We start from the raw sequence: 25,551 nt of genomic DNA, 5'->3' as shown, positions 1-25,551 counted from the left end.
TTAACTTTTTCAAAATAATAATATTAAAAAATAATAATATAATAATATTTTATTCAATTCATCTAAAATTATTTTATCTCATCTTATCTCAACTCACTATCCAAACCACACTTCAAGTTTACGGGTATAAATTAGCTTAGGCACGTTTGAGTAATGAAATAATATGAGGATTTTGTAAATAATAATGAAATAATTTGTGAATAGTAGTGAAATAATTTGAATTAAGATGTTTTATTAGATTTTAAAAAATGAGAGATAATTGAATAAAAATATTATAAAGTTAAAAAATTTTGAATATATATTTTTTTTAAAATTTAAAAAAGTTGTATTATTTTTTATGTTTTATTTGGTAGTTTGAAAAAACTATAATAATTAGATAAAAAAGTTGAAAATAAAAAGTATTTTATATTTGAGTGATATTTGAAAATAAAATCATGAAAAATTTTGAGATAAGATGATAACTCACTAACTTTTCAAACAACCCCTTAGTGTTTGAACTTTGTTCTATTAACTGATCAAAGAGTTACACTTTTTAATTTACTAACAATTATACATATATAGAGATAATTGCTGTCTATTTTTAATGCCCGAATAGAAATTAATCTATTAGACATGATTGATTAATATTATAAGAATTTATTATCTTTTTACCTATAAAATAATTGAAAAACTTATTTATTACATTTTCTAGAATATTGGCGATGACGAGAACGACCCCATGCTGCAGCAAAGTGGGCCTTAGGGGGTCGTGGACGCCCAAGGAGGACGAGCTTCTCGTGAATTACATCAATAAGGAAGGCAAGGGGCTCTGGCGGACCTTCCCCAAGCGTGCCGGCTATATTAAGTGGAGAATATTGGTGAAAAAAATAAGAGTTTTATTATGTATAAGTAAGTTTGTATATCAATCTACATATTAATATTATTGTTTTCATATTCTAAATTTAAATTAATATTGTTTTCAATAAAATCTACTTTATAACCAATCATATTAAATAAGTGCACGTATTAATACGCATGATTACTTACAATTAAATTTTTTCAAAAAATACTGAGAACAAAGATCATTGTGGGAGCACCATTCTTTTTTATGGGAAATTGTGTGCTCTTCATGAAAACAAAGTTTGCTTTTCTTAGAATAAGCTTTTCAAACTTTAAGCTATAGGTAAATATATTGTATGTTTCTAGAGAAATTATTACGGCGAACTAGTTGGGGATGTTTCCTTTTAATTGTCATGTATATTTTTCTATCTAATTAGTAATATTTATTTATTTTTTATATTTTTCTGATGTTTGTTATGGCGTGCAACCCTTTTTGAAAACTCAAAAAAAAAAATCTTACAAATGAATATAGAAGAAATATCTTCTATAATTATTTGTAAAATTTTTGTTTTTGGTAGAACTTATTGCAGCGAACTAACTTCACTGCAACAACTCATTTTAGCGGCAAATACCTGTTATTGCAACAACTAATTCTCCCCGGGATTAATATCGTTTTGCAGCGACATTTGATCTTCGTAAAAACGTATTCGCTACACATCTCACATGTCACTAATAACTTTTTGAGATGCCTATTGTCGCCGCAACATACTTTTACTTTGAAAAGAACAAAATATAGACTCATTGCGGCAACACAATTGGTTGCAAATACTATATTTTCTATTTCATTATAAAAATCCTTCCCATACGAGTTATTGCGACCAACACGTGGCGGTATAAATTCACCAAACAAGATCTATTGCGGCGAGAAAAACCATTTATTGTAGTGATATAGATCATTGCAAAAAGCTGTTTATTTGTAGTGCCTACTTCGTTGCGGCAAAAGCTTCCGCCTCTACTGGATGAACTATCTCTGCCCCTGTCAAGCACGACGAGATCACCCCAGACGAAGAATATCTCATTCTTCGCCCTCATCACCTCCTCAACAACCGGTATTTTTTTAACACGAGCTTATATCCTGCGCAATGTGTAGATCGTTATTTATGCGGAATTTTATAACTCTAACTAATTCATTATACATAATTACTACCACAACTATTAAAAAAATGTATATCAAATATATATTAAATGGAGCATGCATATATAAAAGAGTTCACTTTACCAATAAATATTTCATGGTCAATTTATAATATTAAAAATGTAATATATATATATATATATATATATATATATGATTGTTCAATTTAAGAAAAAAATGTAAAATAGATACAATTAGTATGAGACACGATTGTATATTTATATTTTACATTTATAAAAATTATATTATAAAATATTATATCAATCTACTATTTTTTTCTGAAATTTACTTCTCTTGGATGTAGCCTGAGTTTTTTTATTCTCTTCTTCTGTATTTGAGTTGATGTCGAGATCGATGTCTACAGTAATTTCCTGAAATAAAATTAATATCATTAATAAATGTCTGTATATAAAACATTTTAATCATTATATTTTAATCATTATAAATATAAAATCTGATAGAAAATATGATTAAATACCAAATAATGTAATTTATTGTAGATACTCATTCAAACATCATTTCTTGCAAACATCATAAATTTATAATTTCTAAAAACATCATTCAAACACAAATGAATCATTTCCTCACCCAAACTAACATTTCCTTGACCCATAATTTCCAAACAACCAAAACATCATCTATTCTTATAGATACTCTTCTGATATATTTTGTGTGGAACTTGTGACTGTGTGGAAAGCAATCTAAAAGAACAAATGAACCTAAAAAAGTAAAATTTATTTGAGTCTGCACATCATATATCTGCAATCATTGGGACTTTAAGTTTTAATTGTAACCCTTAAGTTTTATGAATATTTAAGTTTTATGTCTTTAAGTTTTATGATTCATTTATGGTATCAGTTACTTCATTTTTTTAGGATTATGAACAAACATGTATAATGCATAGATAGACTATATAAACCATAAACACACAAAAGGTAGTTAAACTCACATGTTTAATTTTCCTTTGAACTTCAACACCTCCACACCTGAAAAATAGTTGAATGTAGAAAGTACAGTGGTCGGGCCTCACTTTATTTGAGAGAGAGAGCGAAGAAGAAAGTGAGAGAAAGAAAAGCAATTTTGTAAGGAAAGAGTGAAAGAAAAATGCGTCTTCGATTTTTTTTTGAAATGCAGAAAATCACTTGTCATTCGGTTAAATATTATTCGGTTGCCATTCCATAATTGCATGCACCACTTGATACTTCGTAAATAAAGTGTGTCCAAATGAGATAATAGGATTAAAATATGAATAATTAGTATAGAAATCTAACGGTTGAATATGAAACTATTAGTTAATTAAACTGTCCAAATATTTAATAATTATAAAAAAAGTGTGTCCAAATAAGATAATAGGTTTAAAATATGAATAATTTGTATAGAAAAGATTTAATAATATTCAAACGGTTGCTAATATTCAAATGTATTTGCGATTTTTGCAGTACGAATGCCATGGGAGAGAGTTGGAATTGCACCGGTTGACGTTTCACTTCCACCCTGCATGAACAGTCATGATGAAAAGATGAAGTAACCAATTTGTAGACGAACTGACACAATAAAACCAAATGAACCAAGGAATGCAATTCTTGAATTTGAAGAAAGCAGTTGGACACGTGTAGCCTGAGGTTGCAAAAGTTATGGCCCCTGTATTTTACATAACCGAAAAAATTACCGATAATGACAACTCCGATGTCTCAAACTCAGCTTTTATATAATTAAATAGATTAGAAACTTGAACTTACCCAAAAAAATATTGGAAACTACAGTTTTGGGGTGTGTCATTTTTGCAACATATAAATCTAGTTGAACATTGATCGCTTCAGCTATCTAGGGTTTCACTGTGCTCCTCTCTACCTCTTCCAAGCTGGCAGTTAGGGATAGGGTTCATGTAAGTTTCATATAGTAAAAAGGCTCCCCCTTTCATGATCAGATTCAATTCTCTGTGTATAATGATGAAACCAAGCATATAACTATATGGAAATTTTTTAATATGATCATATTATTATAAGAAATGATAGTTGCAGTCATGAGTGTGTGTGTAAGTGCCACACAATCACTTTGAAAAAGTGAATATATATAGGATCCACATGAAAAAAAAATTAAATTTTTAATAGTGAATTCCACTCTTTTTCAAAGTGACTGCATGGTGCTTGCACACTTCACGATTGCATGTAGCATTACTCTTATATATAGTACTCTCTATCTGAATGGATATTTTTAATATTAATTAGTGTCATGAATATGCTTTCATTTCATAAGCTGTAGATCAACGCGGTACGTAAGCACATTCATCACTTGATCAATATTATGATCTTAGATCACGATTAATCATCAAAGAGACTGCTCATAGCTACACAATGATAATATATATGAAGTACTACGGAAAACAAGAGTCGGGGATAACGTACGATGGTTAATTAATTAAGCAAAAATTCTCTGCCAATCATATCCAAAAGCTAGGGTCCAAGTTATGTTATATGCTAGCTAGCTAGCTCCTAGCTAGTACTTGTCCTTTGTTGTGATCTAAGGACTTCATAAAAGCTTTCATTGATTAATCACTTGTGCATGATATATATGACGATCATTATTAGTCGAACTAATTGATATGTATGTGTCTTTCTCGTACGTTATTAGAGCAGCATGTTCATCACAGCTCCTCTACTGTAATTCATCAAGATGATCAAGATCAAGTTGATAGTACTACCATGAAGACATCTGACCTGCAGCCTCATGCACTCGCAGCTTATGATAATGCTCCTCTCAAACTACCAGAAAGGGTCCTCTTGTAATTAAGTCTTTGTGTCATTTTATGTAATTGTACAGTTTGTTACGTAGCTGTAGCACTCAGATGAATATTCTTTTTTACCTCTGACTTGTCAGAGTTTGTTATTCTTTGTTGTATATAAACCAGCACCTATTTCCTCTTGTTTGTAATCGATATAGTGAATGAATTGAATTCAGAAAAGTTCTCTCTCTTTCTTTCATTTTCTAGTTAGTTGTTCTGCAATTTAGTTTTATCTGCTATTCTTACATACGTAGTAAGTACTTTTGTTGGTGTGCTTGATTAGAAAAAAAAAAAAAAGTACTTTTGTTGGTGACTTCCTTCAATTTGATCTTCCTCATACTTGTCCTTAATTTGAATAATCATGTATGTAGGTGCTTAAAAAAATATATGAAAGCTAGGAAACAAAATGGATCGATGGTCACTTCATTTTCGATTGCATATACACACACACTAGCTGAATGTGTGTTTGGAGAATTATTTGCCAGAAAGTAAACAAATTGACAAAGTAATTAAGCCGCAGAATTTGAAGACAATAAAGAATTCAAGGTGTTTGATAAAATGCTTCGGTCACCGTGAGTGTACTGAGAGCCTTCCATTTAGCTTTATAGTGTTTATTACATCAAATACAAATACCAAAGTAATGATTTAGCCGTTGCATGAAATGTCGTAAGGAGTCGTTGCTTAAAGTGTCGTAATTGGTGTAAGTCTTCATGACTATGGGCCCTCCTTTGTTGTGGTGTTTGTTGTTGCATATTGTTTATTGTCAATAAGCCCCCTCAAACTGTGTCAAGGTAAGAGGCCAAGTTTGTTGCAAAGAGGAAAAAGAGCCGGGCGCCCAAGCGGTTTGGTAAAGAGATCAGCAAGTTGCAAGGAGGCCGATAAAAGACAGGTATGAAGAAGATCAAGAGCGACACATTCATGTACATAGTGGTAGTCGATCTCAATGTATTTGCTTTGAGTATGAAAAACTGAGTTAACAGTTATGTAAAGTACACTAAGGTTATCGCAAAACAATAAAGGTGGTGCATGTAGCTTGATGCCAAGGTCACGAAGAAGAAAAGAGATCCATGTAAGTTCAGCAGTAGTTTGGACCATAGCTCTATACTAGCTTCAATACTTAGCAAGAGATAGTATGCTGCTTTTTTGCAGACCAAGAGATGCAGTTACTGCCGAGAAAGACATAATAACCTGTTATGGAGCGTCGGGTGAGAGAGCAGCTAACCCAATCTACATCAGAAAAGGCATAAAGATCAAGTGTAGAGTTGGAGCTGAAATGAAGCTCAAAATTAACCGTACCTTTCACATATCTAAGAATACGTTTAACCATTTTAAAATGAGTTTCAGTAGAAGAGTGTATAAATTGAGACACAAAATTAACACTATATGCCAGGTCAGGGCGAGTAAGGGTAAGATATTGAATAGCACCGACAAGACTGTGATAATGAGCTGGGTTAGAAAAAGGAGTTGTGGATTTAAGATTGTTGGTCTTAGCCATCATGGGAGTGCCCATGGGCTTGCAATCACTCATTTGGGCACGGTCTAAAATGTCATGGGCATATTTAGCTTGGGTTAGGGTAAGGCTGTCAGGAGTGTGAGTAATCTGAATTCCTAAAAAGCAATGAATGGGACCCAAGTCTTTCATGGCAAATTGACTGCTAAGGGTTGAGATAAACTCAGAAAGGAAATCAGTGGAGGAGCCACTAAGTAGAATATCATCAATATACAAGAGTAATATAAGAGATCCACGAGATGAATGGTAAATAAATAAAGAGGAATCGACAGTGCTGCAATTAAAACCATAAGTAAGTAAGAAGCTACTAAATTTATCAAATCATGTGCGTGGGGCTTGCTTTAAGACATACAAAGCTTTGTTTAATTTACAAACATGAGAGGAATGAGTGGAGTGGATAAAACATGGAGGTTGCTCCATGTAGACAGGTTCATGTAGATCACCATGGAGAAATGTATTTTTGACATCCAATTGACGAATGTCCCAATGGTTGACCAGAGCAATACTAATAACAGTCTAGATAGTATTTGGTCGGATCATCGGGAAAAAGGTTTCATGATAGTTAACACAAGCTATTTGGTGAAAGCCTTTGCTACTAAACGAGCTTTCAGTTGATCAAGTGTGTCATTTGCATTGAGTTTTGTTTTAAAAATCTATTTGCAACCAATAACATCCATGGAGGAATCACGTTTCACAAGAGTCCAGGTATTGTTAGCATATAAGGCTTTCAGTTCATCAAGCATAGCATGGGTCCACCCGAGGTGATTGAGCGCAGAGCGTATGGTTTTGGGCTCCTTGGGTATGATGCTGAGATAATGGAGATTTGCATATTTAGGATTGGATTTTTGAATACCGGCAAGTGATCAGGTAATCATTGTGTGTTGAGGAGGCGGAGGTGGGTTGGTGGAGATGAAGTACATGGAGGTGGAGGAGAAGGAGAGCTGTCGGATGTGACTGATATACGGATGTGGAGTTGCGGTTCAGGAGCAGAAGAGAGAAGGCCGATGGTAAGGGAATATGTAGGTCCGGGAGAGAGGATGGAGTCAGGGGGTGAGGCTGAGGCTGAGGCTGAGGGAGGTGTAATCCAGATGTCAAATATAGATAAAGTTGGGCCAGAAAGTGTTGGAAGGTGAAGGTTCCCAAGATGTTTATAAAGAAAATTAAGTTCATGAAAAATAATATGACAAGAAATGTAAGTGTGACCTGTAGAATGGTGATCGCATTTGTACCCACGATGGTGATCACTGTAGCCTAGAAAGACACATGGTAGAGTTTTGGGATCAAATTTATTTTGCTTAGTGTCCCAAGTGTATGGATAACATTTGGAGCCAAAACCACGCAAGGATTGATAATCAGGCAAAGTGTCATACAAAATTGAGAAATGTGATTGTAAATCCAGAGTAAAGGAGGAAAGACAATTTATTAAAAAGACAGTAGTGGCAAAAGCTTCAACTCAAAAACGTTTTGGAACACCACTATGAAAAAGCATTGTCATACCAAGTTCTCGAATAATGCGATGACGACGTTCTACTGTGTCATTTTGTTTAGGGGTATGGGGGAATGAAAACTGATGAATAGTACCTTGTTGTAAATGTGAGGTAAACTGAGTATTAGCAAATTCTTCACCCCCATCAGTTTGAATTTTTTTTTTTATTTTTTTATTGAATTGGTGTTCGACATATTTTTCAAAAAGTAAAAAGGCTGAAAAAAAAATCAGGACCCCATAAATTTGCTTATGGACCACATAAATTTAGAAAAAAATCAATCAAGTAGGCATAGTAAGAAAATTTACCAACAGAAACAATAGGGGCAGGACCCCATAAATCACAATAATTTTTATAAAAAATAGCATGAGTTAAACTAGTAGAGGGTAAAAAAGGAAATTTGCTTAGTTTGCCTAACTGACAACTTTCACAAATAGACAATGTTTTATTGGTGCTAGAAATTTGAATAAGTCCTTTGGATTTACGGATTTGGATAGCAGAGGCATGAGGATGTCCCAAACACTGATGCTACACATTTTAAGAAACAATTCGAAAGTGAGTTGAGAAGTGTGCTTCGTAAGGAGCAGATAAAGAGTAGATGTTACCCTTTCGTCGCCTGCTCATAAGGATGTGGTTGGTCTCCTGTTCCTTTACAACAAAATGACTATAATAAAATTCACAGTTATAGGGATAATCATTGGTAAGTTGTCCAATAGATAAAAGATTTTTTGCTAGTGCTGGTACTAAAAGAACATCACGTAATTTAATTCAAGTGGAACCATTATTTATGTAAGTATCACTGATATGTGTAATAGCATGTGAACTATCGCCGCCAATAATGACAACATCAGTACCAAAATATCGACGTAAATTTTCAAGCATACTTGAGTTTCCTGTCATATGGACAGATGCTCCAGTGTCTGCAATCCATTCATTTTTAGGGGACAGATGATCCAATGTCATAACAGCCAGTGCTTGAGGGATATCGTCAGGCTGAAATGAGTTATTAAATCTGCTCCAGCATTTAAGGGCCATATGACCTCGTTTTCCATAGATTTGACATGTGTGTGGTGGGTCGCGGGCCTTGTTGGGCTGTTCACTTAACTCGTGTTGAAGAGGGTCGTGTGAAGTGGCCCGTGAATATGTAGAAGGCCCGTGAGAAGAGCCCCTTTCATACGAAGGATCTCCTTCACGTCTCGTGTAACTGGCAGGGTGAAACCCTCGCCCCAGTGAGGTGAAGCTCCTTGGTTGCCCATGGCCATCACCACGACGACCACCACAGTGGTCCTTGAAGATCGATGTCCCTGTCTGCTGACCATAGAAAGCAACAATGGGACTAATTTCATGGCGTGTTGTGCGAATCTCATACCCTTGAAGTAATGAGATGATTTTGCCGTACGAAGGCATGGCAGGCTTTAGCATTGCGGTGGTGAATGGTTCTTATCCAAAGTCGTTCAAGAGTGAGAACACCTTCATCTTGTTTGCAACTGGCCGTCCGATTGAAGCCAAATTATCACACAAATTTTTGAAGATGCGGAGATGTTCTGCAAGTGGTGTGGTTGAGTCCTTTTTGAGATATGTGAGCTACTTGGTAAAATGAAATTCACATTCTTGTGAATCATGTGCATACGCAGATTTGAGTCGCATCCATACATGATGAGCGGAGTCCATCCCGACGACATGGCTGAGTGCCTCTTCTGAGAGGGTGCCAATTATCCACCCTCTGAGTAGGCGGTCTGATTTGAGCCTTTGAAGATATTCCAGATTTTTTTCTAGTTTTGCAGAGTCTGATGCTCCATCAATGGAGATGGAAACTCGGAAGGGGCAGTGTCCTCACGAAGGAAGTGATCTACCAAGTCTTGGCTCTCAACCAAGGCTAGGAGTTGCTCTCGCCACAGATGATAGTTGCTGTTGTTTAGGCGTAGAGTGATGAAATTTCCGACTTTGAGAGCAATGGTGGCCATGGAGGAAGACTCTCTTCACTCACACAACTCTAATACCATGAAGACAGTAAATAATTCAAGATGTTTGATAAAGTATTTCAGTCACTGTGAGTGTACTGAGAGCCTTCCATTTATCATTATAGTGTTTATTACATCAAATACAAAATGCCAAAGCAGTGATTTAGCCATTGCATGAAATGTCGTAAGGAGCCGTTGCTTAAAGTGCCGAAATTGGTGGTAAGTCTTCATGACTATGGGCCCTCCTTTGTTGTGGTGTTTGTTGTTGCATATTGTTTATTGTCAATAGAATTAACCTCCATTACATTACATTTTAATTTGTTTTGCATATATAGGCATTAATTTCAAGATTATTAACAAGAAATTAAACGATGCCATGCTCTCCCATATTCTTTTAGAAGTCTCTTATATATATACTCTTATATATATAATATATATATATATATATAATGTCTATATATCTAATTACATGCATTTGTGGGTTTGGTTCTATGATTACTTCACGTCCTATATTGGTGGGTTTGGTTCGAGCTAGCTACATGATCTCATGGAAGCATGATTAGCCTAGCTAGCTAGATTGTCATCTTTAAAAGATCCTTAATTAATAATATCTGTAACGAACTTATGCATACACATATGATGATCTATAGATGAGTTCTTCACGATAAGATCATTTATAATGTGCATGCATAATGCATATAATTGACTTCTCAAAGTGGCAAATTTATTCATCGCAGATATTGTGATCAGCTCATCTCATATCCATAAATCTATATATTTAGCAATTATCAAATACCGACTTCACCTAAACAAATTACCCTGTTTTACGACTAGTTGGACTCAATGATTAACGAATGATAATAATAGATATAGAATTATTAGTTGATCAATAAGTTTTCCCATGCATTGTGCAATAGATCATTGCAAAACACACTCACACGCGCATTGTTGATGCCTTTATCGTGACGCAGTGGCCAATATATAGTTAATCACATGATCCTTGTTTCACAATTTGACGGTGGCCAATATATAGTTAATCACATGATCCTTGTTTCACAATTTGACGGTGGCCAATATATAGTTAATCACATGATCCTTGTTTCACAATTTGACGGTGGTTGTGGTGTTCACCCATTCTTTAATAAATAAATAAAATGTAGAAAAAAGTGAGGCACGGATCTTATGTAGTTTGACATTGTGGCCTACATCAAAGGAACTTTGGGGAAAAGTTTCATTATAAAATCAATAAAATACAAGCTCTTAAGCTCTCTTCTACTATGTTACAGTCGATGAAGGGAGAAGGAGAAGTTGAGGAAAAAGAAACTATTGAGAAATAATTCTACATTACCTGTAGACAAGGTCTTGGACATGTTTATAAGGAATGAACAATCATCTCTTGTAGAATCGGTTTTATGAGATGAGTTAGGCCCATGAATTTCTTTATGGTATCAGAGTTTGTCACAGGATAAATGGGGGCCCACACTACTTACCCCCATGACAAAGATCAGGAAAAATACTGGCATCTACGTGAGGGAGGGTGTTGAAGAATAATCTTACATTGCCTGTAGACAAGGTCTTGAGCATGTTTATAAGGAATAAACAATCATTTATTGTAGAATTAGTTTTATGAGATGAGTTAGGCCCCTAAATTTCTTCAAAAACTAGAGAGAGAAGGCCAAGAAGAAGTCCCCCTGCCCCTATTCCTCCTACCAACCTTTTGTTTAACTTCTACATTTTTTTTCTTCTTTGAGCTTTGTGCATGTCTCATTCAATCAAATCTCTCTATAAGTTTAATTATTTTAGGGCCCATTGTCAAATTTTACCGTAACAATTTAACTGTTTATCCTGACAGTTTTACTGTTGGGGACAAAACCTCATAATGGGTCCCACATTCATTAAAAGAAGAGTCAAAGAAGTGTTGATTGGACATGGCACAAGGCTAGATAAGAAAAGTGTGAAAGTTGACAGATCAGAAAATATAAGGAAACAGATAAACACATAATATATACTTTTCACAACACTTTACACAACTATATTTTAAAATGAGAGGTATTTTTGTAAAATATTTCAAAAAAGTAACATCACTTTACAAAAATACATTTATTTTAAAACATAATTGTGAAATGTGTTGTGAAAAATGTTGTGTGAGTATCATTACTCAAAACATAAAGGAAAGGCTACAACGGAGAAAAGAGAGAGACTTTGACTTCCAGATTTAGCTCCTTATCACCTTGATCTTCCTTTTTCCTTCTACATTCTCCCAGTAATTGAGAGTGTTGATGCAAGAAAAATGGCACAATAGGCCAGAAGAAGAGAATCATTCTTAGCCCACTGGTCGACTTGAGCCTTAATCGGTATTGTTTGAAGCCCTTGACAGTGTTCCAGTACCGTTGCACAATGTCGATGTGTAAGTCCATGGCAGTAAATGGAAAACAATTGCAGAGAAAATAAAAGAAATTGACACATAGATATACATGGTTATGCATGTTGCCTACTTCCATGGGCTTTTGGAGAGGAAAAATCCATTATAATATATTTGTTTACAGTCTCTCATGGCCTCTCATTTCTCACTGTACAAAGAAACTGGAGATCTTTTTCCTGGAGAAGATGTCTCTCTCGAGAGGTTGAAGAAGACGAGAGCCTAATTGGTCATCTGGTCCCTTGCTTTTATCTCACCCCCCTTGCGTGTGCTTGCCTGCCTGCCATGATGTGACTGGTCCCTTTGCGTGTCTGTTAGCAGAGGCGACGTCTGACCCTTGGCCTGTCTGAGCATCCCTTCCTTTTCCAACTTCCTTCTGACACCCTCCTCTTACACTTCCTGCACCTATGGTCACTTCTTGTCTCCTACTCCATTTCTTTCCACTTTGTCCTCTATTGTGGCTTGGTGGGCTGGGTTTAACCTTCAATAGGCTGGATATTTTATCTTCCATTGATGCCCGCGATTCTTAAGGGCAACTCGTTCCAACAAAGACCTTGAGAATCTTTAAGATAAAATATGCAACAAAAGTTGTCAATAAGAAAACAAATTTCAGAAACAGGTTCTTCATTCTCCATTCTGCTTGTGTTAAGTGACAAATACCTACGGGGGAAAATTTAGGTGGGAGGTGCATGCAGCTGCCTACGGTGTGAGCGTGGGTATGGTGGGAGGTATACTCGATCGTGTATGATGCAATTATGGAGCTCGGACGTGGCGGGAGGTGGACTCGACTGCGTGTGATGCGAGAGCAGATATGGCTAGAGGCATACTCGACCGTGTATGATGCGAGCGCGAAACTCAGATGTGGTGGGAGAAGTTCTCGACCGCGTGTGATGCGAGCGCAAAGCTCAGATATTTCTCGTTATTAAGAAGTGTATGTTCGTTCTATGTTTTTCTTTTTGATTTACTTTTAGAGTTGGAGTTTGTGTGAAGTAACCCACGTAAAGTGAGTAGAGGGCTCGTTGACCCCCTGGGTCCACCTTAGGCGGTTGTCAATCCCGTTGGCTCGTTCCTGAAGGTAACCTGCGCAAAGCGGTTGTGGAGCTTGGAGGCCTGTTAACTCCGAAGGCTCATTCTCGAAGGTAACCCGCTGGCAATAGTTATGGCTCGAGTGCGACACTCGGCTTGATAGCACAAAGGTCAGCAAGTCTAAGAAATTATGTCCGATTGATCGTGTGGGTGAGCCCTATGACTCTAGCTTGACCAATGCATCATGACGAGTCTAGAGACTTGGCTTGTAGCACAAAGATTGGCAAGTCAAGGAACTTATGTTCGACTAGTTGTCAATGGGGCAGAGCTTGGAAGGCCCTAGCCCTAGCCCTAGCCCTAGCCAATGCATCGTGGCAAGTTCAAAGATGACTTGTAGCACAAAGGTTGGCAAGTCAAGGAACTTATGTCTGACTGGTTGTCAATGGGGCAAAGCTCGGAAGGCTTTGGCCCTAGTCAATGCATCGTGCGACTCCAGAGACTCGACTTGTAGCACAAAGGTTGGCAAGTCAAGGGACTTATGTCTGACTGGCTGTCAATGGGACAGAGCTTGGAAGGCTGTGGCCCTAGCCAATGCATTGTGGCAAATCCAGAGACTTGGCTTTGCTAGTGCGAGGGTCGAGAAATCTAGGGACTTGTGTTCGACCGTTGTGTCGCGGTGAGTCTAGGGACTCAGCTTTGTTGGCGCGAAAGTCGAAAAATCTAGGAATTTGTGTTCGACCTTTATGTCACAGCGAGTCAAGGGATTCAGCCTCGCTGGCGCGAAGTGCTTGTCCGTGCTAGAAAAAATCAACTCTGTCAGCGTAAATTACCCAAATCACAAAGTGGGTGGTAAACTTGAATTGCTCTGCCGGAGCGTGGCGAAGGTTGGAGATGTGCCACTCTTGGGGCTTGCGGATTGTCATGTTTCAGTGATGAAGTAGATTCAGGTGCTTGCGATGCCAGGCAATTTGAGAGTAAATGTTGCTGTAGTCGATTATTACTTGACTGAAATCGATCGAGTAGACTTAGGCGAGCAAGTTGGTGGAACACATTGCATTTTAAGGGTTGTTCATTGTTCTGCTCTACGTGTACCGTGCATGGCTCATGCATGGTGCACATTCCACACGCGTGGCACATGCTTAAAACAATGGTTGTTAGTTGTCAGGAAGTTGCCCGTCGAGTGAGGTAATTGTGCTCGCATGTGCGTTAGTGCCAAACAATTTGTCTTGATGGAGTTATATTGGGACGTCTAGGTCGCGCCAGTGTCGGGCTATGTGACCGGTGTTCTACATCACTGGAAGCAGTTTTATCAGTAGAAATAAATTCACACAAATTTTGAGAAAGACAAACCGATGAGTTTTTAGTCACTATAGTCAATTTTTGCTTGACTGAAAATTGCCCGCAGCTAGTTGCAATTTCTTCGCCTTATTCTTCTTCTTCTCCTCTCTCTCTCTCTAAACCCGTCAGTGCGGTATAACTTCGACCACGTGGGCGACTGTGCAATGTGTGGCCCGATGAGTCTCGTGTAGCCGAGGTACTGCCCTTGATCAGATGGGTCACGTGCATTTGAGGAATTGCCTCGAGCAAGTGAGTCCTGCGTAGATGAGTCCCGAGCAGAGGAGATCCCATGCAGTTGAGGTACTGCACCTAATCAGATGGGTCTTGTGGAAGTTGAGTCTTGAGCTAGTACAACCCCGTGCAATTGAGTCCCAAGCAGAGGAGAGCCCAGTGCAGGTTGAGGTGTTGCCTGCCATGGGTGGCCGAGGAGAGCCGTGAGCAGAGGAGGGCCCCGTGCGGTTGAGTCCCGAGCTAGTACAGCCTCGTGCGGTTGAGGTGGTTGCTCGCCATGGGGTGGCCAAGGAGGGTCGTGAGCTAGGGGTGGACAACGAGGCCACGCCCCCGCCCTCGCCCCCGCATGGGCGAGCGGGTTACCTTGCACTGCCCATGCCTGCCCAGCATGGAACACCCATGCAGGGGCGGGGGGCGGGTTAACCCCGCCCCCCCCCCCCCCCCATTTTTAATATAAAAAATTATAATTTTTAATATTTATATAAATATATTGTTGTATATAAATATATACAATTCATTAAAAACTTGAATTCAACTTCAAGTTAATCAGTAAGTCTCACATTGCTTAAGTATGACCATTGTATTACATTAGCCTCCTATATAATAGTAGGTTTAGGAGGCCAAGACAATCTAAAATATAACTCTAATGAGTTTATATATTTTTTAAATGTATAAATTTCAATTTATAATTGAAATTATATTATAATTTAGGTCTACAAAAAAATTTTAGACTAAAAAAAATTTTTAGACATTGGGTTGAGTTGTGGGCAGGCCGAGATGCGATTTCAACCCCGCCCCCCGGTAGCGGGTCGGGGACGGGTAGCACCCTTACCATGAGTAGAGGAGGGTCGTGAGCCTTTTGGGTGCATGTTGTTGTGCACCCGGTAGGCGCACCGTGCTTAGTCCCAGTGGTGGAGATAAGTCGGTACAGACAGAAACTACTGGCGGACCATGTGGTGGCCGCCGGCAGGTTTGCTGGACCCGCGGTTGCTCTCCATGAGCCTCAAGTCTCGTGCTGCCCCGGGTAGGGCATGGCACCGGGCTCGGTTTGCTCCCTATTCACGGGAGGTAGCTGACTGGGAACAGAAACTCGGCGGCCCAAATGGTGGCCGCTGGAGGGGGTTGGGCTCACGGCCTAGCCTCCGTGAGCCTAGCCTTCGTGAGCCTATCAAGTGCTTGTGAGTTGATGCTCAATAGTTGCCCGCCATGCACAACCATCATCTTCGGTGACCACTACGGCCACGACAGACAATGCTGACGACCTCCATGGTGGCTAGGAGTTTTCTCCAGTGGGCCCACGGTGTGTGCCCGAGGTGGGGTCTCAAGTGCATTGCCATGCATGGCACTGTGGTTGTTACGTGCATGGCTCCGTGCAATCCCCTTGTGCACGACACTATGCACTTAAGTGTACAGTATCGTGGAGTGTGCAGTTAATTGTGCTAACGGCTCGGGAAATATATGTATGTGCCTGGGTAACCTGCCTGTTATGTGAATAGTGCTTGCCATGTACCCCTTATTTGCATGGTGCATCTGAAGTGTATAGAGTCCAATGGCGAGGAGCTTGGGCTCCTGCCTGGGCAAGGAAAAGCTCACTCACCCTTTTTTTTGCAGCAGTATTTTTCATAAATATAAAAGTTGAAAAATTAAGGACACTTATTTGGAAGACTGTTGTCTGCTTGTCTTGTAATTATTCAGTATGCCGAAAAATCGTCCTTTTTCCCACCTTCGACTAAGAGAGGAAATCAGATCCTATAGATGGCGCCACTGTTGATGTAGGAAAAATCGCACAATAGGCAGGACAGAGAGAACGAGTCATTCCCGATCCACTAGTCGACTTGGGCCTTGATCGTTGTTGTTTGAAGCCTTCGGCAATGTTCCAGTGCGACTGTACTGTGTCGCTCGCATCTCACACGATCGAGTCTACCTCTCGCCACGTTTGAGCTTTGCGCTCGAATCATACACAATTGAGTATACCTCCCGCCACATCCGAGCCCTGTGCTGCATCTCACGTGATCGAGTCCACCTCCCGCCATGTTCGAGCTCTGTGCTCGCATCATACATGGTCTAGTATACCTCCCGCCACATCCGAACTTTGCGCTGGCATCTCACGCGGTCAGGTCCACCTCCAACCACGTCTGAGCCCTGTGCTTGCATCATATGTGGTCAAGTATACCTCTCGCCACATCTGCGCTCGCACCGTAGGCAGTTGCACTCACCTCCCACCTAAATTCACCCCCGTAGGCATTTATCACTTAACACAAGCAAAATGGAAAACGAATAACCCGTTTCTGAAATTTGTTTTCTTACTGACGACCTTTATTGCATATTTTATCTTAAGGATTTTCAAGGTCTTTGTTGGAACGAGTTGCCCTTAAGAATCACGGGCATCTGTAGAGGATAAAATATCCGGCCTATTGAAGGCTAGACCCAGCCCATCAAACCACACTAGAGGACAAAATGGAAAGGAAGGGATTAGGAGACAAGAAATGACCATAGGCACAGGAGGTATAAGATGAGGGTGTCAGAGGAAAGTGGAAAAAGGAAGGGATGCTCAGATACGCCATGGGTCAGACCTCACCCCCGCTGACAGACACTGAAAGGAACTAGTCACATCATGGCAGGCAGGCATGCGCAAGAGGGCGAAATAAAAGCAAGGGACCAGATGACCAATCGGGCTCTCTTCTTCTTCAACCTCTCGAGGGAGACATAATCTCCAGCAAGAAGATCTCCAGCTTTCTTTGTACAGTGAGAAATGAGAGATCATGAAAGATTGTAAACAAATATATTATAGTGGATTTTCCTTTCCCAAACACCCGTAGACGTAGGCAACATGTCGAACTATGTAAATCTATGCGTCCCTTTCTCTTATTTTTGTTGCACTTGTTTTCTATTCACCTCTATGGAAGGGATGCTCAGATATGCCAAGGGTCAAACCTCACATTTACTGACAGACACTGAAAGGAACCAGTCACATCATGGCAGGTAAGCACGCGCAAGGGGAGTGAGATAAAAACAAGGGACTAGATGACCAATCGGGCTCTCTTCTTCTTCAACCTTTCGAGGGAGACATTCTCCAACAAGAAAATCTTCAACTTTTTTTGTACAGTGAGAAATGAGAGGCCATGAAAGATTGTAAAAAAATATATTATAGTGGATTTTCCTTCCCTAAATACCAGTAGACGTAGACAACATGCCGAACCACGTAAATCTGTATGTCCATTTCTCTTATTTTCGTTGCACTTGTTTTCTATTCACCTCTATGGATGTACGCATCGATACAATATAGCCACACCGAAATACTGCTGGGGGCTCCAAACAATACTGATTAAGACCCAAGTCGACTAGTAAACCAGGAATGACTCTTTATCTCCTTCCAGCCTGTTGTACGATTTTTCCCACATCATTAGAGAGTATGGGCGCTTGAGAGATTGACGTCCTAAACTTCATTTATTCTGAATTTCACACCCAAACTTGTGTATGTGGACCTTAATATTGAACAACGTTTGCATTTTGGAAGTTATTATCCTAGATAGATGCTAACATGGGGTTTTTCAAGGGCATTTTGCTTGATGCGCTAGCTTGCACTATATATAGGCTACCTAGCTAACATATATATATATATATATATATATATATATATATTATATTTATATATGCAAAAAAGTAAATGACAAGATGATTGGAGTCCAAAGGAACCAGCGGATTGGAGTAATGTGCAAGTAAAAAAAAAAATACTCAAAATAATCACATATTATCAATTAAAACATTTGTGGTTATTCTTCATATTAGATGAATATTAATACATGAAAAATATTTAAGAATTACAATGAGAGAACAAAACAGCAAGAGAAGAGAATGGCTCTTAGGTTCTGAAACTCCTAATGATTCTCGTAATAAGATCTTGCCTTTCAATAAAGTGAAAGCCTCCTTATGTAGGTAAAAAGCAGCTTACTAGTACAATAAGGCTTGAGATCAACAATAATTTTGACTTTTTTTTACTATTTATTTGTCCAAAAAAAACCATTAAAAGTAGGGATAAAGCAGTGAGAATCTCTGACTTTACAATAGCTGGAATTACGGAACTAGCAACATTAAATCATGGCAAAGTCAGAGATTCTCGCTGCTTTACCCCTGTTTTAAATAGCTTTTCTCTGGTCAAATGAATAGTAAAAAAGTTAAAATTATTGGTCATTACTATTCATCTCTAGAATTATTATACTATGTATTAAGCCACTTTTTGCCTATATAAGGAATGCTTGACTTTGTTGAAGAGCAGAACTTTATTAAGAAATCTTTTAGGAGCTTCAGAACCTAAGGATCTTCTCCTGCTTTCTTGTTTTCCCCTTGTAATTCTTAAAATTTTTTCATGTATTATTATTCATCTAATATGAAGAACAACCAACTGTTTCAATTGATAATTTGTGAGTATTTTGAGTAGTTATTTATTTATTTACTTGCACACTACTCCTATGATCTTGTCACTTACTTTCTTGCAATATTTTGCATCTTTTTGTTACTTTACCTTATGTTGATAGCATTAATGTTTCCATATAAATATATATATATATATATATATATATTGACGGTGCAACGTGCAAGGCACGTTTTCCTAGTTGTGGAAAAAATCCTGAAAATAACATCTATAAACAGTAAATAAAATGTGGTTAAAAATAAGATAATGTAAAGTAACATAAAGACTTGGTATAAAAATCTGAAATTTGTTTCTTGTTCAAAGCTTTTAGTGGTTCTTACATCAATGCATGTCGTAGCCAATAAAAAAATAAAATAAAAATTTTTCTACTCAGTTGTTTGAATTTTATTTATGCTATTTGGACTGATGTTTCATGTCTGGATGAGTTCAAATAAATTACGTAGAGTTGCATCGAGCACTAAAAGGAGTATACACAGCTTAGAGATGGACAGAGATGTAATGCATGCCATGAAAACATTTTTAATTCATCATCTCAAATGACTTACAAAAACTTGAGATTTTTAGCCGCATTTTTCAAGCACTCTTGCTATTCATACATCAACATGTTATCCTTATCTAAATGAGTAGGAAGTCGAAATGAAGAGGCAAGTAAGGATTTTAAATCTTTATTCTTCTGCTTTAAGTCTTCGATTTTTTTGTTAGACTCATGATCAAGTCGTTGAAGTTCATAAATCTTCTCGTTAAACTTTTCAACCTCACGAGTTCTGAACTGCAATCGTCGGGAAAATGCAACAATGGATTATGAGTATCGAGTACTGAGACTCACCAGTTCATAAATGACATCATCATCCGACTTGTTAGTCAAATCATTTTCATGTTGCATCATGTCACCTATGGTGAATACATAAATAATTGGTGGTCGAGATGCAGAATGCCCCATATGATGAAAAATGGGATTGTTGGGAGAAGATTGATGAGCCATTAAAGAAAAAACTTAAAAAGTGAAAATGTAGATGGATTTCAGATAACAAATAAGAGTTTATGCAAATGAAATGAAATGCAAGACTAATTTTATAGGGATGTAAATGAGAACAAGACAACCAATTAGATTACAAGATATGTTGGGTACATATTTTATTTAGCTAAACCAGCGAGATTAACTGCAGACTGTATCTATGTTTCTCGTAAACGCTGAACTTCTGTTGTTAATCGCTGCAGTTCACTTTGTATTTGTACCCTCTCTCGTTCTAGCTCCTCTATGCGTAGTTGCAAGTCATGAGCATATCGGTCCACAAATTTCTTCAACTTCTTATTTTTTTGTTTTAATATTTTATTATTTCTCCTTTTATTGGTAAGTCTTTGTTGCAACTTAGATATTTGATTTTTAAGCTGATCAGTCTCACTCACTCGTGACAGTAACCTTTGAGACACGGTCGTAATAGATGCATCATATTGAGCACCGAGCATTCTCGACCCTGCAACAACCTCAACATTAGTCCTACTAGAAAAATACATTTATGCTCCTATTATGGCATTAACCGACTTAGGAGATCGAAAAATATTAGTGTTTGAGGTGTAAATGGTTCTTGATTCAAATTGGGAACATTATTGGAAGAATGTTGCTTGACCATTTGACAAAGTGTGAGAAATTGTTAAAAATGAGAGAAATTGTTGTGTATTTCGAAGGGTGAAAATAGTCGTTTAAATAAAAATCCAGAGCATTCAAGGCTCTGCAAAAGTTGATCTAGATAAGACCCGGGGCGGGGCTCGAGGTTCTAAAGCGTTGTCGGCATGAGCTTTACAACACAAAAGAAGATCCAAGACTCCATGATTTACAGCACTTGTCGGACTCCATTTGAATTTTTATTTAAACGACCATTTTCACCCTTCGAAATACACACAAAACAATTTCTCTCATTTCTCACAATTTCTCACAATTTGTCAAATGGTCGAGCAACATTCTTCCAATAATATTCCCGATTTGAATCAAGAACCATTTATGCCTAAACCATTAATCTTTTCCCTTAAAGCCGTCAATGCCATGATAAGAGCATATATGTATTTTTCTAGTAGGGCTGATACTGAGGTTGTTGTAGGGTCGAGAATGATCGATGCTCAATATGATGTCTCTATTACGACCATGTCTCGAAGGTTACTGTAACATGTGAGTGAGACTAATCAGCTTAAAAATCAAATATCTGAATTGTAACAAAAGCTTACCAATAAAATGAGAAAGAATAAAATATTAAAACAAGAAAATAAAGAGTTGAAGAAATTTGTGGACCGGTATGCTCATGACTTGCAACCATGCATAGAGGAGCTGGAAGGAGAGGGGTTACAAATACAAAGTTAACAGCAACGGTTAATAGCAGAGGTTCAACGTTTATGAGAAATATAGGGACAGTCTGCAGTTAATCTCGTTAGTTTAGCTAAATAAAATATGTACCCAACATATCTTATAATCTGATAGCTTGTCTTGTTCTCATTTCCATCCCTATAAAATCAGTCTTGTGTTTCATTTCATTTGCATCAACTCTTTTTTGTTCTTTGAAATCCATCTGCATTATCGCTTTCTAAACTTTTTCTTTAATGGCTCAGTACTTTTCTTCCAACAATCCTCTTTTTCACTATATGGGGCATTTTGCATCTCGGCAACCAATTATTTCTGCATCCACCATAAGTGCCATGATGCAGCATGAAAATGATTTGACTAACAAGTTGGATGATGATGTCATTTATGAACTGGTGCATCTCGGTACTCGATACTCATAATCCATTGTCGCATTTTTCCGACGACTACAATTCAGAACTCGTGAGGTTGAAAATCTTAACGAGAAGATTTATGAACTTCAACGACTTGATCATGAGTCTAACAAAAAAATCAGAGACTTAAAGCAGGAGAATAAGGATTTAAAATCCTTACTTGCCTCTTCAGTTCGACTTCCTACACTTTTAGATAAGGATAACATGTTAATATATGGAGAGCAAGAGCGCTTAAAAAATGAGGCTAAAAATCTCAAGTTTTTGTAAGTCATTTGAGATGATGAAATAAAAATATTTTCATGGCATGCATTACATCTATGTCCATCTCTAAGCTGTGTATACTCCTTTCAGTGCTCGATGCAACTCTATGTAATTTATTTGAACTCACCCAGACATGAAACATCAATCCAAACAGCATAAATAAAATTCAAATAACTGAGTAGAAATTTTTTATTTTAGGCTATGTGACCACTAAAGGTTTTTGACAAGAAACAAATTTCAGATTTTTATTCCAAGTCTTTATGCTACTCTACATTATCTTATTTTCAACCATATTTTATTTAATGTTTATAGATGTTATTTCTAGAATTTTTTTTTTTACAATTGGGAAAACGTCCCTTGCATGTTGCAGTACAGTCAACTAGTGTGTGTGTGTGTGTGTGTGAGAGAGAGAGAGAGAGAGAGAGAGAGAGAGAGTATCAGTGCCCCTACTCGGACATGATATACATATTCTTGGGTGTGTGAAAGAATAAGGTATTTTGACTGCAACTGGAAACTAATTTAAAGATTTTTAGATTAATTTAGTAAACAATTAATATTGCATTAACAAATTAATGAGATTGATTAAGACTGAGAAAGCCATATTTCCCGTTCATATATGTATTGAGTATTTTATTAATTAATTTGAAACAAGCCATCATGTACAGTAGCTAGAGAGAGGAACAAGTGCGTGCTTACTATTTGCAGCAGCGGTAGTAGACTAGTAGTACTAGACCCAAGTAGTAGTTGTGCAATCGAGAGTAGTCGTAGTAGCAGGACAGCCTGCCTGCATTTGAATCATCGATATGGAAACCACATTCCATGCCACAGTCCTTTAAAAAAACATATATATTTGTGATAGATTATTTACGATGAGAATAATTATTTGTGACGAAAACAAACTCATTTTGACAAAAAATAATTATTTTTATCAGAAATAATTGACCACAATTAAGCAGTTTTCTTATAGTAATTATGGGAGAAAACCTTGAATTGATCATAGATTATTGGGAAATGTCAACTAAATAATGACCAAAGTTAACAGCCCTTTGCTCCATCTGTTTATTCGGAGTTAATATTAATTGTATAATATTCCAAAGCTGCATGCAGTATCTATCTATCGTGTATGCAATATGGTTGAAAGCATGCAGTCGTTACATATCTGTCTGACCCTCTGCTTCAAACTACCACTCAACATATATACATGCACGTACGTTGGGAGTGGTAGTTACGGTTGACACCGACACATACATTACATTAGATTTTTGGTTCTTTAAACTTTGGTACAATGTTGTATTTGTGTTAATTCTTTACGATCAGTTTCGCATCCTACGACGTTACCGTTTAGATCATATGGAAGACAATTTTTAGCCATGGAAAACAAAAACATCTGATAGCTAGAAACAGAAAACATTCACCATGCAAGTAGCTAACAAAACTTTGGTGTATATATGCTTTTCAAACTATCCATATTGACCTTCTGAGTACTCTCAAATGCTAAAAAAATGGCTTTAGAAAACTATACATGATATGTATGTTGTGTTGTGTCTCTCTGTGTGTGCGTGTGAGAGAGAGAGATCAGAGAGTCATGAATCGTGTTGAAATATTGGGTTTCATAGTGTAAGTATTTGTCTTTTCTATTTGTCTTGTTTTTAGTCTTTGATTGTAAGTGTTGTTATTGATTGTAAGGTGTAGGTTTCGATGATTGTAAGTGTTAGGTGCATGTTATGTGTGGACAAGTAGCATAATTGTAGGAAATCCATCTCTATATGTAAAACAGACTCATTGAGAAATACATACGGAAAAAATATATCATTTCAAGTTGGTATCAGAGCTCCGTAAGGACCTCTCTTCTTCTTTTTTTCTCTTTTTTTTTTTTTTTTTTTTTTTTATCTTGTCCTCCATTAACGACGCCACACCATGAGCAAGTCAGATTCTGAAGAATCTGGGAACAAATCTGGTCCTATTATTGTTCAATCCGAAGGTTCATCCTTCAACGCAGGGATTGTACTCAATGAGTCTGTTTTACATATAGAGATGGATTTCCTACAATCATGCTACTTGTCCACACCTAACATGCACCTAACACTTCCAATCACCGAAACCTACACCTAACAATTACAACACTTACAATCAAAGACTTACAACAAACAGAAAAGACAAATACTTACACTATGAAACCCAATATTTCAACAAATCCATAGCATTTTCCTACAACGGTTTTGTACGTATATATATAGGGCATCCAGCAATATTGAATATTTGAACCTCAAGAAACTTGAGCAACCAAAAATATGGGGTACTCATGGGTTTCATTGGTTCCTTCCATATATTCTTTGGTTTAAGGTAGGATACAGTCATGAGGATGGTGCTGCTTGCTTAATTCTGTCTATTCAATGCATCGATACGACAGTTGCATTTCCTACGTACAGAGCTTAATATATTATATAGCAAATCAAAAGAAATGCCCCTACAACTTAAGCCACTCTGAAGGGAGGAGTGAATTCGAGACTTTAGGCCCAACATATAATTTTGAGAGCTGTTTGCTCACGTCTTTGACATTATAAGAGAAAAAGCAACACCCGGCCATTATATGTAGAAACAACTTTCTTCTCCAGAGAAGAAAGGAATTTTAACATTCACAAACTTGGACGACAAAGTTATATATTATATGCGCAGATCATAACTCCGAAAACAGAAAAGAAGAAACATGTTCCTTGCCATTAACTATTTAATTTTCAAGAATATATATGACAGAGCAGGAAAAGCTTTGAAACTATATACGATTGATGACTTACCCGCGGGAAAAATCCAGCTTGAAACAAGAACAAACTGCATTAATGCAGAGCAGAGCAGAGCATGATCTGATCACAGTGATCATCAGGAAAATCGATCTAAGCGAGTTTGAGCTGCTAAAAATGAAGAAGAAAAGGTATGACAGGAGAGATCAGGAGAGTTAAAGAAACTTCATGTGCCATAAGAAAGAAAAGCTGAGATTTTTTTATAAAATCTTCTATATCACACAAAGATGACCATACACACACACACACACACATATATATATGTCCCCATAGATCTCTAAGACTCATGATGGACATGTGTAGGTTATATGGTGGGTGATAGAAAAAAAATTGTACCATCCAATATATGTTGAGATCGAAGAGTACTACCAAAATATATATAGTTGGGAGCCGGGGTTAGTTTGGATTGGCTGGTAGTTTTGTGATCTGTATATAAATATGGCGGGCCGGGGTAGACTAGGGCTGAACTAAAAATGTGCGATCAACCAAACGTTCCAAGTATTCGTTAGACACACCAACCTTTCTCTTGCAC

The 25,551-nt window shown here is 37.5% G+C and overlaps 1 long non-coding RNA gene across 1 annotated transcript; it reads right to left on the bottom strand.

Annotated features, from left to right (window-relative positions):
- Window positions 1-8,069: 8,069 nt before the first annotated feature.
- LOC121239872 lies at window positions 8,070-25,220 on the bottom strand. The gene is made up of 2 exons (XR_005935402.1): window positions 25,017-25,220; window positions 8,070-8,438 (listed from the first exon to the last, which is right to left on the bottom strand). It is a non-coding gene; the product is annotated as an uncharacterized LOC121239872 (long non-coding RNA).
- Window positions 25,221-25,551: the final 331 nt, after the last annotated feature.

The sequence above is a fragment of the Juglans microcarpa x Juglans regia genome, chromosome 7D, assembly GCF_004785595.1.
Source record: "Juglans microcarpa x Juglans regia isolate MS1-56 chromosome 7D, Jm3101_v1.0, whole genome shotgun sequence".
Lineage (NCBI taxonomy): Eukaryota > Viridiplantae > Streptophyta > Magnoliopsida > Fagales > Juglandaceae > Juglans > Juglans microcarpa x Juglans regia.
This window is presented reverse-complemented; position numbering and strand designations above follow the sequence as displayed.